This window comes from Pelobates fuscus, chromosome 8 (assembly GCF_036172605.1).
Source record: "Pelobates fuscus isolate aPelFus1 chromosome 8, aPelFus1.pri, whole genome shotgun sequence".
NCBI classification, from domain to species: domain Eukaryota; kingdom Metazoa; phylum Chordata; class Amphibia; order Anura; family Pelobatidae; genus Pelobates; species Pelobates fuscus.
The window spans coordinates 158,175,749-158,188,529 of NC_086324.1; positions in this window are offsets into that span (position 1 = coordinate 158,175,749).

The window sequence follows — 12,781 nt, forward strand, 5'->3', positions numbered from 1 at the left end:
TTGGCCGGGGGCTCAAGGGAGCAGGAAAACAGAGGGAGCGATAGTGTTAGGACTACATGCTTATATTCCTATCACTATAGTATCCCTTTAAACCCTGCAATGAAAACATTGGCGTTCTGCAGAATGGCAATGTTTTGAGATGCAGAGTTAATATAGGGGGGTGCTCTAAATTTACTACATTAAATCGTAATTGTGTTGTTCTTTCATAAAAGCGCCATTTTCTAGAAACTGTCATCTAGCATTTTTTTTTAATTTAACACTGAAAAGCACAAAGATGTGATTTATATCCAGAAAAACAAGGTGGACGTGACGTCTCCTGCTCTCAGGGAATACATGTGGTAGTGGGCCATTCCCAATAGCAGGCTAAAGCCTACCATCACTGCCCCCCTTTTAATAACATCATTAATTGCATTTCAATCCAAAAATTAACTAGGTCATTTTCCAAAGTGAGAATTTAAAGTGAATTCCAAATTTAAGGCCAGAGTAGCCGAGCTGGAAGCATAGCTGACTTTGAGAATTTTTTCAGTTCGGCTATTTTGATCTTGAATTTTCAATTTGGCGGATAACTGTGTAAAACTATCAACATGGTTGTTTTTTTCCCACTCTTGCCTTTACAAGAGTCGTTTCATTCCATTTATTGACAATGAAAGGGTGTGTCTGTATTCTAACAACAATATAAAGAGAAACACAACAGACAACATTCATGTGGGACAATACACTTGTATCAGCTGTTTATTCTAAGTCTTTCTCTATTTAGCACAAACATATTTCATAGTGCTGTACTATTAGAGGGGCACCCTAAGCAACATGACCAGTATAGTGTGGTTACAGTACAAACAGCTAGTGGGTGCCTCTCTCCAACGGCACTGGCTCTTGCGTACTAAAAGGCTCATAGATGTGTGGCCTTCCACCTTATCCAGCCGGAGCTGGAATGATAGCTTGAGCGTGCCGGGCTAACCTGCCTCCGTGGTGCAGAAGGAAAAAAAACCCTACCCAGAAGTTAAAAAGCCCTTCAGTCACTTGCCTGGGTCTAGTGCCAAAGTCTAACGTCAGCAGGCGGTAGGGACCTAAAGCACATGCAAGGCAATTGCCACGCAGTGGCAATTTTTGCAGTGCCTATAATTTTTGCAGTGCCTATAGTGTCCCAACCCAGTTAAAAGATATAGAGACTAAGCAGGGAACTTGTCTCTGTATATTTCCTACCCTGACTTTTTTTAGACACTGGGCAGGCCGTCTAGAGGTGTCAACGCCCCCTCCCCCCTTCCCCCGACATTACCAGTGACACTGCCGTGAATAAGCTCAATCTCTGGAGGATTCTCCATAGACTTCAATGCTTTATTCTTGTGCACGCATTATATTTCAGCAGTGATGTTGATGCTAAAAGGGACCTGTCAGAGGAAGATGGCGGCACCCACAAGGGACAGGTTCAAGTAAGTTAAACTCAGCTTTGCTTCCCCCCCCCCCCCCCACCTCAACCATGGGATCCAATGTCGATGACAGCAATGTCACTGTTGCAGGTCTTTTCAAATTATGCAAAGTCCCCAGGCGGTAACAGTGACTCTTTTAGGGGACACATTGTGTGGATGTTCGGCTGAAGGTGTCCTCATGGGGTGAAGCTATTACAGAACATTTTAAAACACGTAATGTAAATTCCACCAAGCACCAGATTCTGGCTGCACCGATGCCCCAATTCCCAAAACACATGACATGCGCATAGTCGACCTTTTGGGCATATGTTCCAAAACATTACCTTACACCTCCCCCAATAAGACACGGACACAGATTTAAAGTGGAGAAAAACTTTGCCACGGCTTTATTAAATATAATAAATATATAAATAATAATTTGGGTCATTGCCAAACATTCCCAAGATCACATAATCTGTACTTTACCCCAATTATTAACAGTAGTAGACCCACCGGCAATGACCCCTAACCTATAATACAATAACACATAACCATACATAATTGACATAACCAACATGGCCACAACATGCCTCATACCAATTGATTTTCGTAGTAGGGGCATACCGAGACACCCCTACCCCACCAGGTTGAGAACCACCTCCGGGTTCCAACCTCCAAATTTAGATAGTAGGGGCATACCGACGACGCCCCTACCCCACCAGGCTGAGAACCACCTACGGGTTCCAACCTACCAATTTTTCTTGCAGGGGCATACCGAGACACCCCCTACACCACCAGGTTGAGAACCACCTACGGGCTCCAACCTACCAAATACCAAATTCAACCATGTAAACATTGTTAACCAACCAAGCTTCCAGCTAGCAAAACTACCTAGCCTCCAATATCTTCCGCCAATGTCTTCACCAACCCCCGTCACCGTGGCCCAACGGGAGAAACAAAACCAAATCCAAACTAAAGGGAGGGAGGGTGGGACAACAACAGGTAAGTGTGATTACTTAAAATGGCTCCTGATCTAAGATACTGGTTATTAATATCTGGCATCCTGTTAATAGCCACACCCCTTGTGACCACCTGACCATAACTCCCCTTTCCACATATGCCCTCCTCCTAGCTCTGTCAAGGCCCACTCCCCTTAGCTGCGCTGTTCCATGGGCTACATGACATGCGCATAGTCGACCTTTTGGGCATATGTTCCAAAACATTACCTTACACCTCCCCCAATAAGACACGGACACAGATTTAAAGTGGAGAAAAACTTTGCCACGGCTTTATTAAATATAATAAATATATAAATAATAATTTGGGTCATTGCCAAACATTCCCAAGATCACATAATCTGTACTTTACCCCAATTATTAACAGTACTAGACCCACCGGCAATGACCCCTAACATATAATACAATAACACATAACCATACATAATTGACATAACCAACATGGCCACAACATGCCTCATACCAATTGATTTTCGTAGTAGGGGCATACCGAGACACCCCTACCCCACCAGGTTGAGAACCACCTCCGGGTTCCAACCTCCAAATTTAGATAGTAGGGGCATACCGCCGACACCCCTACCCCACCAGGCTGAGAACCACCTACGGGATCCAACCTACCAATTTTTCTTGCAGGGGCATACCGAGACACCCCCTACACCACCAGGTTGAGAACCACCTACGGTCTCCAACCTACCAAATTCAACCATGTAAACATTGTTAACCAACCAAGCTTCCAGCTAGCAAAACTACCTAGCCTTCAATATCTTCCGCCACAGCTCAGTGCTTGACCCCTCAAGCCATCTGAGCGCCCCCCCCCCCCCCAGCAGAAACAACGCCCGCTGCAGGCCTTCTTGAACCAAAATTAAGAAACTCATTACCGACATCGGAAAGGTGCACCCCATCATATCTATAATAACCATGGAGCCTAGCTTCCAGATCTATATGTCGCACAACCACTCCCCCTATACGTCTCACGAAAATGGACAACCGCTTATTAACTTGTCCCCTGCTCCCAGACACTGCCATCAGATCCCTAGCGTGACGCCCAAGGAACCGGGGCACCCATTCCGACCAAATCGAGATTACACCTGGCACCCGAGCCCTCAATCCGTCTAAATCCTGTTACCTACGGTGCACTAGCTCCCTCTGGGGTACCCCCCCAAAATCATTACCAACTGCATAAAGCAGCAGAAAATCTTGTAACTGCCCTGCACCTAAACGCCTCCAAAGTTCTGAGCAGACTTCTGTCCAACAAAATCCCTATAGCCAAACCACAATAACTTGACCAAGCGCTGTGGAAAGTCCAGCTGTCCTCCTTGGGGTCGAACTGCAGCTTTCTTGCGCGCCCAATGGATGAATGAGTTGCCCACCAACCAGGCGACCGAACCTACAGAGGAAAAGAACCAGGTTAACCACATGTAACCACAACCCATAAGCGTAACTGTACCATTTACATGCAACATTGTTTTTCCATTTCATTTATTTTTTTATTTTTTTTAAATACGGTCTAACCTTACATATGACCGGAACCTGACGGACTCCCACCGTCCAATCCGCTTAACCGACTCGTTACCAAGGCCCAACCTGGCTGCTTCTGCAGCAGCCCCAATTCTGAGCGAATGTGTACCAAACTGCCGAGGACTCAACCCCTACTGAAAACACTGAAAACTGGTACTCCGATAATGACGATCCATCCTCATGAGTGAGAAGGGAGCCCGTCCCGCCCTTGGGCGGGCCCGCACATATGCAGTTGCACAGGCAACCGGACACACTGACGACCACGGAAACTCATGAGGTGTGACCAAGCCCCCAAACCAAACATGTTTTTTTTTTTGAGCGCCTCAAACTCGCGACAAATGTGATCCTGCTGCACGTCAACATCCTCCACCTGGATTCTTCCACTGCCCGCTCGCCAACCACTCACTAAATCACTTACCCGGAACGCCCCAAAGAACGCTAACGCAAACGCAAGAGAGATTAAAAGTACTTTATGGCGAGAGTAACAGGGGCCCGGGAGCACCCCTACCAGCTGCCTCAGAATCCCTATCGACACCGGCCTCCTGGGATCAGGCATCCTCCGACAGATTGGCGGATAAGGAAACTCTTATTAATATCCTGCCTGCCACTCAACTGAAACAGAAAAGCCAAGGCAGCCATGTGTCTATCCACCATGAGATGAAAGGCCCCAGCAGCAAACAACCTGCGCAAATACCACAATAGTGTATCCGCCCGTACCTCAGCAGAATGGTGGCCACCCGCGCATCCGCACACCTCCTCCCACTCCCTCCTGACCTTAACATACGCCTTCCAAATACTCGGGGTTAACGATTCCTTGATTAGGCGTCCCAACCGGAGGTCCCTAGCTGCCACATGTCGTCTGGACAGAGCAGACCCTCCAACTGAATTTCTTCCAGCAACGAGACGGCGTGTCAGCGACAACATTCAAGAAACCGGGCCCATGACGTGCCCTAAAAACTATGTTAAAATTGCATGCAAAACAACCCAAAATGACGCAACAAGCGAATAACCGGAGTAGACAAGGCCAACAGATGAGTAACCACGGACACGACCGCCATGTCGTCTGAAAGAAAGCTCACTTTAGTATCCCGTAACCTAGGATCCCCAGTGCACATGCAACTACCAAGGGAGACGATTCCAAAATTCCAGATTACGAATTATAGGGTCCGCCCTCCACTCCTCCAGCCACGGATCCGCGCCCAAGTGTTGCGCAAAATACGCTCCAAACCCCTCACACCCCGAGGCGTCTGTAAAAAGTACCAATTCCTTAGCTTGACCCGTGGGCTCCCGGAAGAGACCCTGCCAATAAAGTCCCTAAGGAACACATCCCGCACAGCCAAATCCTCCCACATCGGGATCGTAACCCAAATAAATGATGAGAGGAACTAACCCCACATGCCTTTGCTAACAACCTATTGAAAAACCCGCCCCACTGGCACGATGCTACAAGCAAGTTCTAACCCGAAGACTCACCAAGGGCGGGACGGTGAAGGGGGGTCCCGCCATCCTACCTCGCACTACCTCTGGAAATTCCACCACCGATTTCTCTTCATGCAACCGACATTCCAGATGGCGATCCAGAAAAAAAGGGGGGGAACAAAACCGAGTGGAAAACCCTCCCGCAGGCTACACCCCCATACTTTCTATGAGCCTCCCAACTACCGCCTAAATAACAAAAGTGCTGTGAGCACTTCTCTGGACACTTCTTGCCAATCACGCCGGCCCAAATGCAGAACGCTCGCAACCAATTGCCAAAGGACTTCAGGATTATCCTATACTTATCCCTCCCCCTCCTTGTTAGCGTCCTTGTCCTTCAAATCAAATGCATCTCCCCAATGGGAGAAGCACAAAATTTCAAGGAACTCACCCTACCAAATCCTTCCCTTCAAGTCCAATGTTTTAATTGGCAACCAAGCAGCCCCGCAAAGGATATGTGCACATCCTGCCTTGCAGCATCAGGGTTGCTACCCGCCAGTTCCGCGCGTTCATTTCCGCCCTCCGTACACATCGATGTTGATGCCCCAGCCGTGACTACCAACTTTCCTGCCTCTGCCTGCGCTAACTTAAACCCCTAAAACCCCGGGGTGGTTCCCAGACACGCCCAAAAATTTAATCCCTGGCTGATCCTGCCCAGAGCCCCAACTATCTAAAAATGACCGCAAACCCTGTAAAATTGCCAGACTTATCTGTATTAGCAGATTCACCAGTCGCTCCTTTGGTCGAGAGCGTGGGGGGATCCGTCGAGATTCCGCCGTCCAAGGACCAGGAGTACTTGCCAATCAGCCCTTGTAGCCCCCCGCCTACCAACTGCCACCCCGCCGTCACCAGCCTGACCCTTACCGGGGCCGACCACCGGGGCTACCCTTGGCATGGCAACCGGAGGGGCAATGGTGTCAGAGATCGACTCACCCGGGCGATGAACTCCCGCTGTCCTATCTCCGCTACTGCCAACAGCACTTCCAGCGCTCCCAAGTCCTGCTGCCAAGCCTGAGGTACCGATCCTCCCTTCCTTGTAGATCCCCTTCTGCACTGGCCGTTTGCCCGAACTCCTGTCTCCATCCGCCACCTCTCCTGCTGTACCTGCAACAGAGGAAGCAAAAAAACGAACGTTCTGCAGTTTTCTTACTTCCCCGTTCGGCAAACGAACGGTCGGCAGTATGGCTACCTCCACGTTCAACTACCGAACGTTCGACAGTTTTCTTACCTCCCCGTTCGGCAAACGAACGGTAGGCAGTATGGCTACCTCCACATTCAACTACCGAACGTTCGGCAGTTTTATTACCTCCCCGTTCGGCAAACGAACGGTCGGCAGTATGGCTACCTCCACGTTTACCTCCCGAACGTTCGGCAGTCTCAGCCGCTTCGCTACTTCCCCTACCTCCACGTTCACTTCCCGAACGTTCGGCAGTTCCAGATTCTGTTCCCGAACCAGCAGCCTGCAACTCCTACCTCACTCGACGCCGTGTTCGTACGGCCGCCCTGCGACACCTCCCGCGCCCTCATTCCACTTGCGGCCTTCCTGCCCACCGCCTCCAGAAGGGTTCCTTGGATGCCGGGAGCCTGTAACCGCGCTGAGCTCAACCTCTGAAAGGGAGGGGGTGCTTTGTCCTCCTGACCGGCCTCTGTCCCAGGGAGCTCCCAGAGCCGGACGGCAAGGCCTCACCAAGGCGGTCTCTCAGCCACTCGACGCCCCTCTCTTGCACTGTTGCCCAGACTCCTGTCAGCTAATCCTCCATCTAGCTGCAAACCCGCAGAGGAGGCAAAGAAAAGCCACACAAATCCTGTCACAACAACAGGTAAGTGTGATTACATAAAATGTCAGCTAATCCTCCATCTTGCTGCAAACCTGCAGAGGAGGCAAAGAAAAACCACACACAGCCTGCCACAACAACAGGTAAGTGTGATTACTTAAAATGGCTCCTGATCTAAGATGCTGGTTATTAATATCTGGCATCCTGTTAATGGCCACACCCCTTGGGACCACCTGACCATAACTCCCCTTTCCACATATGCCCGCCTCCTAGCTCTGTCAAGGTCCACTCCCCTTAGCTGCGCTGTTCCATGGGCTATATTTCACTCATGCAGGAATACTTTATGTGGACAACAGCAGAAAGGGTGACAGTGGGGGCAAGACCGGATTAACCACATGTTGAACCATGAATTTGTGAATTATGAAGGTCTAAGGCAAAGTGTTGTGGAGGAGTTTGTTGTCAATAGTAAGAGGTGTGTTGTCAGTATAAGGCAGTTTCAGTGTTTTGTTACATTAGGATGAAGTGTGTTGTCAGGGTGCAGTGACAGTGTGTTGTTGCTAGGTGGCAGTGTCAGTGTGTTGTGTTGTCAGGGTGCTGTATCAGTGTGTTGTTGCTAGGTGGCAGTGCCAGTGTGTTGTGTTGTCAGGGTGCAGTGTCTGTGTGTTGTTGCTAGTTGGCAGTGTGTAGTGTTGTCAGGGTGCAGTGTCAGTTTCTTGTGTTGTCAGGGTGCAGTGTCAGTGTGTTGTTGCTAGGTGGCAGTGTCAGTGTGTTGTGTTGTCAGGGTGCTGTGTCCATGTGTTGTTGCTAGGTGGCAGTGGCAGTATGTTGTGTTGTCAGGATGCAGTGTCTGTGTTGTCAGGGTGCTGTGTCCATGTGTTGTTGCTAGGTGTCAGTGTCAGTGTGTTGTGTTGTCAGGGTGCTGTGTCAGTGTGTTGTTGCTAGGTGGCAATGTCAGTGTGTTGTGTTGTCAGGGTGCAGTGTCTGTGTGTTGTTGCTAGGTGTTAGTGTCAGTGTGTTGTCAGGGTGCTGTGTCAGTGTGTTGTTGCTAGGTGGCAGTGTCAGTGTGTTGTGTTGTCAGGGTGCAGTGTCAGTGTGTTGTAGCTAAGTGTCAGAGTGTTGTGTTGTCAGGGTGCAGTGTCAGTGTGTTGTTGCTAGGGGTCAGTGTCAGTGTGTTGTCAGGGTGCTGTGTCAGTGTGTTCTTGCTAGGTGGCAGTGGCAGTGTGTTGTCAGGGTGCAGTGTCAGTGTGTTGTTGCTAGGTGGCAGTGTCAGTGTGTTGTGTTGTCAGGGTGCAGTGTCAGTGTGTCAGGGTGCAGTGTCAGTGTGTTGTGTTGTCAGGGTGCAGTGTCAGTGTGTTGTTGCTAGGTGTCAGTGTGTTCTGTTGTCAGGATGCAGTGTCTGTGTTGTCAGGGTGCTGTGTCCATGTGTTGTTGCTAGGTGTCAGTGTCAGTGTGTTGTGTTGTCAGGGTGCTGTGTCAGTGTGTTGTTGCTAGGTGGCAATGTCAGTGTGTTGTGTTGTCAGGGTGCAGTGTCTGTGTGTTGTTGCTAGGTGTTAGTGTCAGTGTGTTGTCAGGGTGCTGTGTCAGTGTGTTGTTGCTAGGTGGCAGTGTCAGTGTGTTGTGTTGTCAGGGTGCAGTGTCAGTGTGTTGTAGCTAAGTGTCAGAGTGTTGTGTTGTCAGGGTGCAGTGTCAGTGTGTTGTTGCTAGGGGTCAGTGTCAGTGTGTTGTCAGGGTGCTGTGTCAGTGTGTTCTTGCTAGGTGGCAGTGGCAGTGTGTTGTCAGGGTGCAGTGTCAGTGTGTTGTTGCTAGGTGGCAGTGTCAGTGTGTTGTGTTGTCAGGGTGCAGTGTCAGTGTGTCAGGGTGCAGTGTCAGTGTGTTGTGTTGTCAGGGTGCAGTGTCAGTGTGTCAGGGTGCAGTGTCAGTGTGTTGTGTTGTCAGGGTGCAGTGTCAGTGTGTTGTTGCTAGGTGTCAGTGTGTTCTGTTGTCAGGGTGCAGTGTCAGTGTGTTGTCAGGGTGCAGTGTCTGTGTGTTGTTGCTAGGTGTCAGTGTCGGTGTGTTGTCAGGGTGCAGTGTCAGTGTGTTGTGTTATCAGGGTGTAGTGTCAGTGTGTTGTTGCTAGGTGGCAGTGGCAGTATGTTGTGTTGTCAGGGTGCAGTGTATGTGTGTTGTTGCTAGGTGGCAGTGTCAGTGTGTTGTGTTGTCAGGGTGCAGTGTCTGTGTGTTGTTGCTAGGTGTCAGTGGCAGTGTGTTGTTTTGTCAGGGTGCTGTGTCAGTGTGTTGTTGCTAGGTGGCAGTGTCAGTGTGTTGTCAGGGTGTAGTGTCAGTGTGTTGTAGCTAGGTGTCAGTGTGTTGTGTTGTCAGGGTGCAATGTCAGTGTATTGTTGCTAGGTGTCAGTGTCAGTGTGTTGTGTTGTCAGCCTGCAATGTCAGTGTGTTGTTGTCAGGGTGCAGTGTCAGTGTGTTGTCAGGGTGCAGTGTCAGTGTGTTGTTGCTAGGTGGCAGTGTAAGTGTGTTGTGTTGTCAGGGTGCAGTGTCAGTGTGTTGTGTTGTCAGGGTGCAGTGTCAGTGTGTTGTGTTGTCAGGGTGCAGTGTCAGTTTGCTGTGTTGTCAGGGTGCAGTGTCAGTGTGTTGTTGCGAGGTGTCAGTGTCAGTGTGTTGTCAGGGTGCAGTGTATAGGTGTTGTTGCTAGGTGTCAGTGTCAGTGTGTTGTGTTGTCAGGATGCAGTGTCAGTGTGTTGTAGTTAGGTGTCAGTGTGTTGTGTTGTCAGGGTGCAGTGTCAGTGTGTTATGTTGTGTTATCAGGGTGTAGTGTCAGTGTGTTGTTGCTAGGTGTCAGTGTCAGTGTGTTGTTTTGTCAGGGTGCTGTGTCAGTGTGTTGTTGCTAGGTGGCAGTGTGTTGTGTTGTCAGGGTGCAGTGTCAGTGTGTTGTAGCTAGGTGTCAGTGTGTTGTGTTGTCAGCCTGCAATGTCAGTGTGTTGTTTTGTCAGGGTGCTGTGTCAGTGTGTTGTTGCTAGGTGGCAGTGTGTTGTGTTGTCAGGGTGCAGTGTCAGTGTGTTGTAGCTAGGTGTCAGTGTGTTGTGTTGTCAGCCTGCAATGTCAGTGTTGTTTTGTCAGGGTGCAGTGTCAGTGTGTTGTGTTGTCAGGGTACAGTGTCATTGTGTTGTGTTGTCAGGGTGCAGTGTTGTGTTGTCAGGGTGCAGTGTCAGTGTGTTGTCAGGGTACAGTGTCAGTGTGTTGTGTTGTCAGGGTGCAGTGTCAGTGTGTTGTCAGTAGGAGGCAGTGTCAGTGTGTTGTGTTGTCAGGGTGCAGTGTCAGTGTGTTGTAGTGTCAGTGTGTGAAGTGTCAGTGTGTTGTGTTGTCAGGGTGCAGTGGTATTAGGAGGCAGTGTCAGTGTGTTGTATTCTCAGAGTGCAGTGTCAGTGTGTTGTCAGTAGGAGGCAGTGTAAGTGTGTTGTGTTGTCAGGGTGCAGTGTCAGTGTGTTGTCAGGGTGCAGTGTCAGTGTGTTGTGTTGTCAGGGTGCAGTGTCAGTGTGTTGTCAGTAGGAGGCAGTGTCAGTGTGTTGTGTTGTCAGGGTGCAGTGTCAGTGTGTTGTAGTGTCAGTGTGTGAAGTGTCAGTGTGTTGTGTTGTCAGGGTGCAGTGGTATTAGGAGGCAGTGTCAGTGTGTTGTATTCTCAGAGTGCAGTGTCAGTGTGTTGTCAGTAGGAGGCAGTGTAAGTGTGTTGTGTTGTCAGGGTGCAGTGTCAGTGTGTTGTCAGGGTGCAGTGTCAGTGTGTTGTCAGTAGGAGGCAGTGTCAGTGTGTTGTCAGGGTGCAGTGTCAGTGTGTTGTCAGTAGGAGGCAGTGTCAGTGTGTTGTCAGGGTGCATTGTCTTGTCAGTAGGAAGCAGTGTCAATGTGTTGTGTTGTCAGGGTGCAGTGTCAGTGTGTTGTCATGGTGCAGTGTCAGTGTGTTGTCAGTAGGAGCAGTGTCAGTGTGTTATGTTGTCAGGGTGCAGTGTCAGTGTGTTTTTAGGGTGCAGTGTCAGTGTGTTGTCAGTAGGAGGCAGTGTCAGTGTGTTGTCAGGGTGCAGTGTCAGTGTGTTGTGTTGTCAGGGTGCAATGTCAGTGTATTGTTGCTAGTGGGCAGTGTCAGCGTGTTGTGTTGTCAGGGTGCAGTGTCAGTAGGAGGCAGTGTCAGTGTGTTGTGTTGTCAGGGTGCAGTGTCAGTGTGTTGTGTTGTCAGGGTGCAATGTCAGTGTATTGTTGCTAGTGGGCAGTGTCAGTGTGTTGTGTTGTCAGCCTGCAATGTCAGTGTGTTGTTGATAGGTGGCAGTGTCAGTGTGTTGTGTTGTCAAGGTGCATTGTCAGTGTGTTGTCAGGGTGCAGTGTCAGTGTCTTGTCAGTAGAAGGCAGTGTCAGTGTGTTGTTGCTAGGTGGTAGTGTCAGTGTGTTGTGTTGTCAGGGTGCTGTGTCAGTGTGTTGTTGCTAGGTGGCAGTGTCAGTGTGTTGTGTTGTCAGGGTGCAGTGTCAGTGTGTTGTGTTGTCAGGGTACAGTGTCATTGTGTTGTGTTGTCAGGGTGCAGTGTCAGTGTGTTGTAGCTAGGTGTCAGTGTGTTGTGTTGTGTTGTCAGGGTGCAGTGTCAGTGTGTTGTTGCTAGGTGGTAGTGTAAGTGTGTTGTGTTGTGAGGGTGCAGTGTCAGTGTGTTGTGTTGTCAGGGTGCAGTGTCAGTGTGTTGTCAGTAGGAGGCAGTGTCAGTGTGCTGTGTTGTCAGGATGCTGTGTCCATGTGTTGTTGCTAGGTGTCAGTGTGTTGTGTTGTCAGGGTGCTGTGTCTGTGTATTGTTGCTAGTTGGCAGTGTGTAGTGTTGTCAGGGTGCAGTGTCAGTTTGTTGTGTTGTCAGGGTGCAGTGTCAGTGTGTTGTTGCTAGGTGGCAGTGTCAGTGTGTTGTGTTGTCAGGGTGCTGTGTAAGTGTGTTGTTGCTAGGTGGCAGTGTAAGTGTGTTGTTGCTAGGTGGCAGTGGCAGTATGTTGTGTTGTCAGGATGCATTGTCTGTGTTGTCAGGGTGCAGTGTCAGTGTGTTGTTGCTAGGTTCAGTGTCAGTGTGTTGTGTTGTCAGGGTGCTGTGTCCATGTGTTGTTGCTAGGTGGCAGTGTGTTGTGTTGTGTTGTCAGGGTGCAGTGTCAGTGTGTTGTTGCTAGGTGGCAGTGTGTTGTGTTGTCAGTAGGAGGCAGTGTCAGTGTGTTGTCAGGGTACAGTAGCAGTGTGTTGTCAGTAGGAAGCAGTGTCAGTGTGTTTTCAGGGTGCAGTGTCAGTAGGAGGCAGTGTCAGTGTGTTGTGTTGTCAGGGTGCAATGTCAGTGTGTTGACATTAGCAGGCAGTGTCAGTGTGTTGTGTTGTCAGGGTGCAGTGTCAGTGTGTTGTCAGTAGGAGGAAGTGTCAGTGTGTTGTGTTGTCAGGGTGGAGTGTCAGTGTGTTGTAGCTAGGTGTCAGTGTCAGTGTGTTGTCAGGGTGCTGTGTCCATGTGTTGTTGCTAGGTGTCAGTGTCAGTGTGTTGTGTTGTCAGGGTGCTGTGTCCATGTGTTGTTGCTAGGTGTCAGTGTCAGTGTGTTGTGT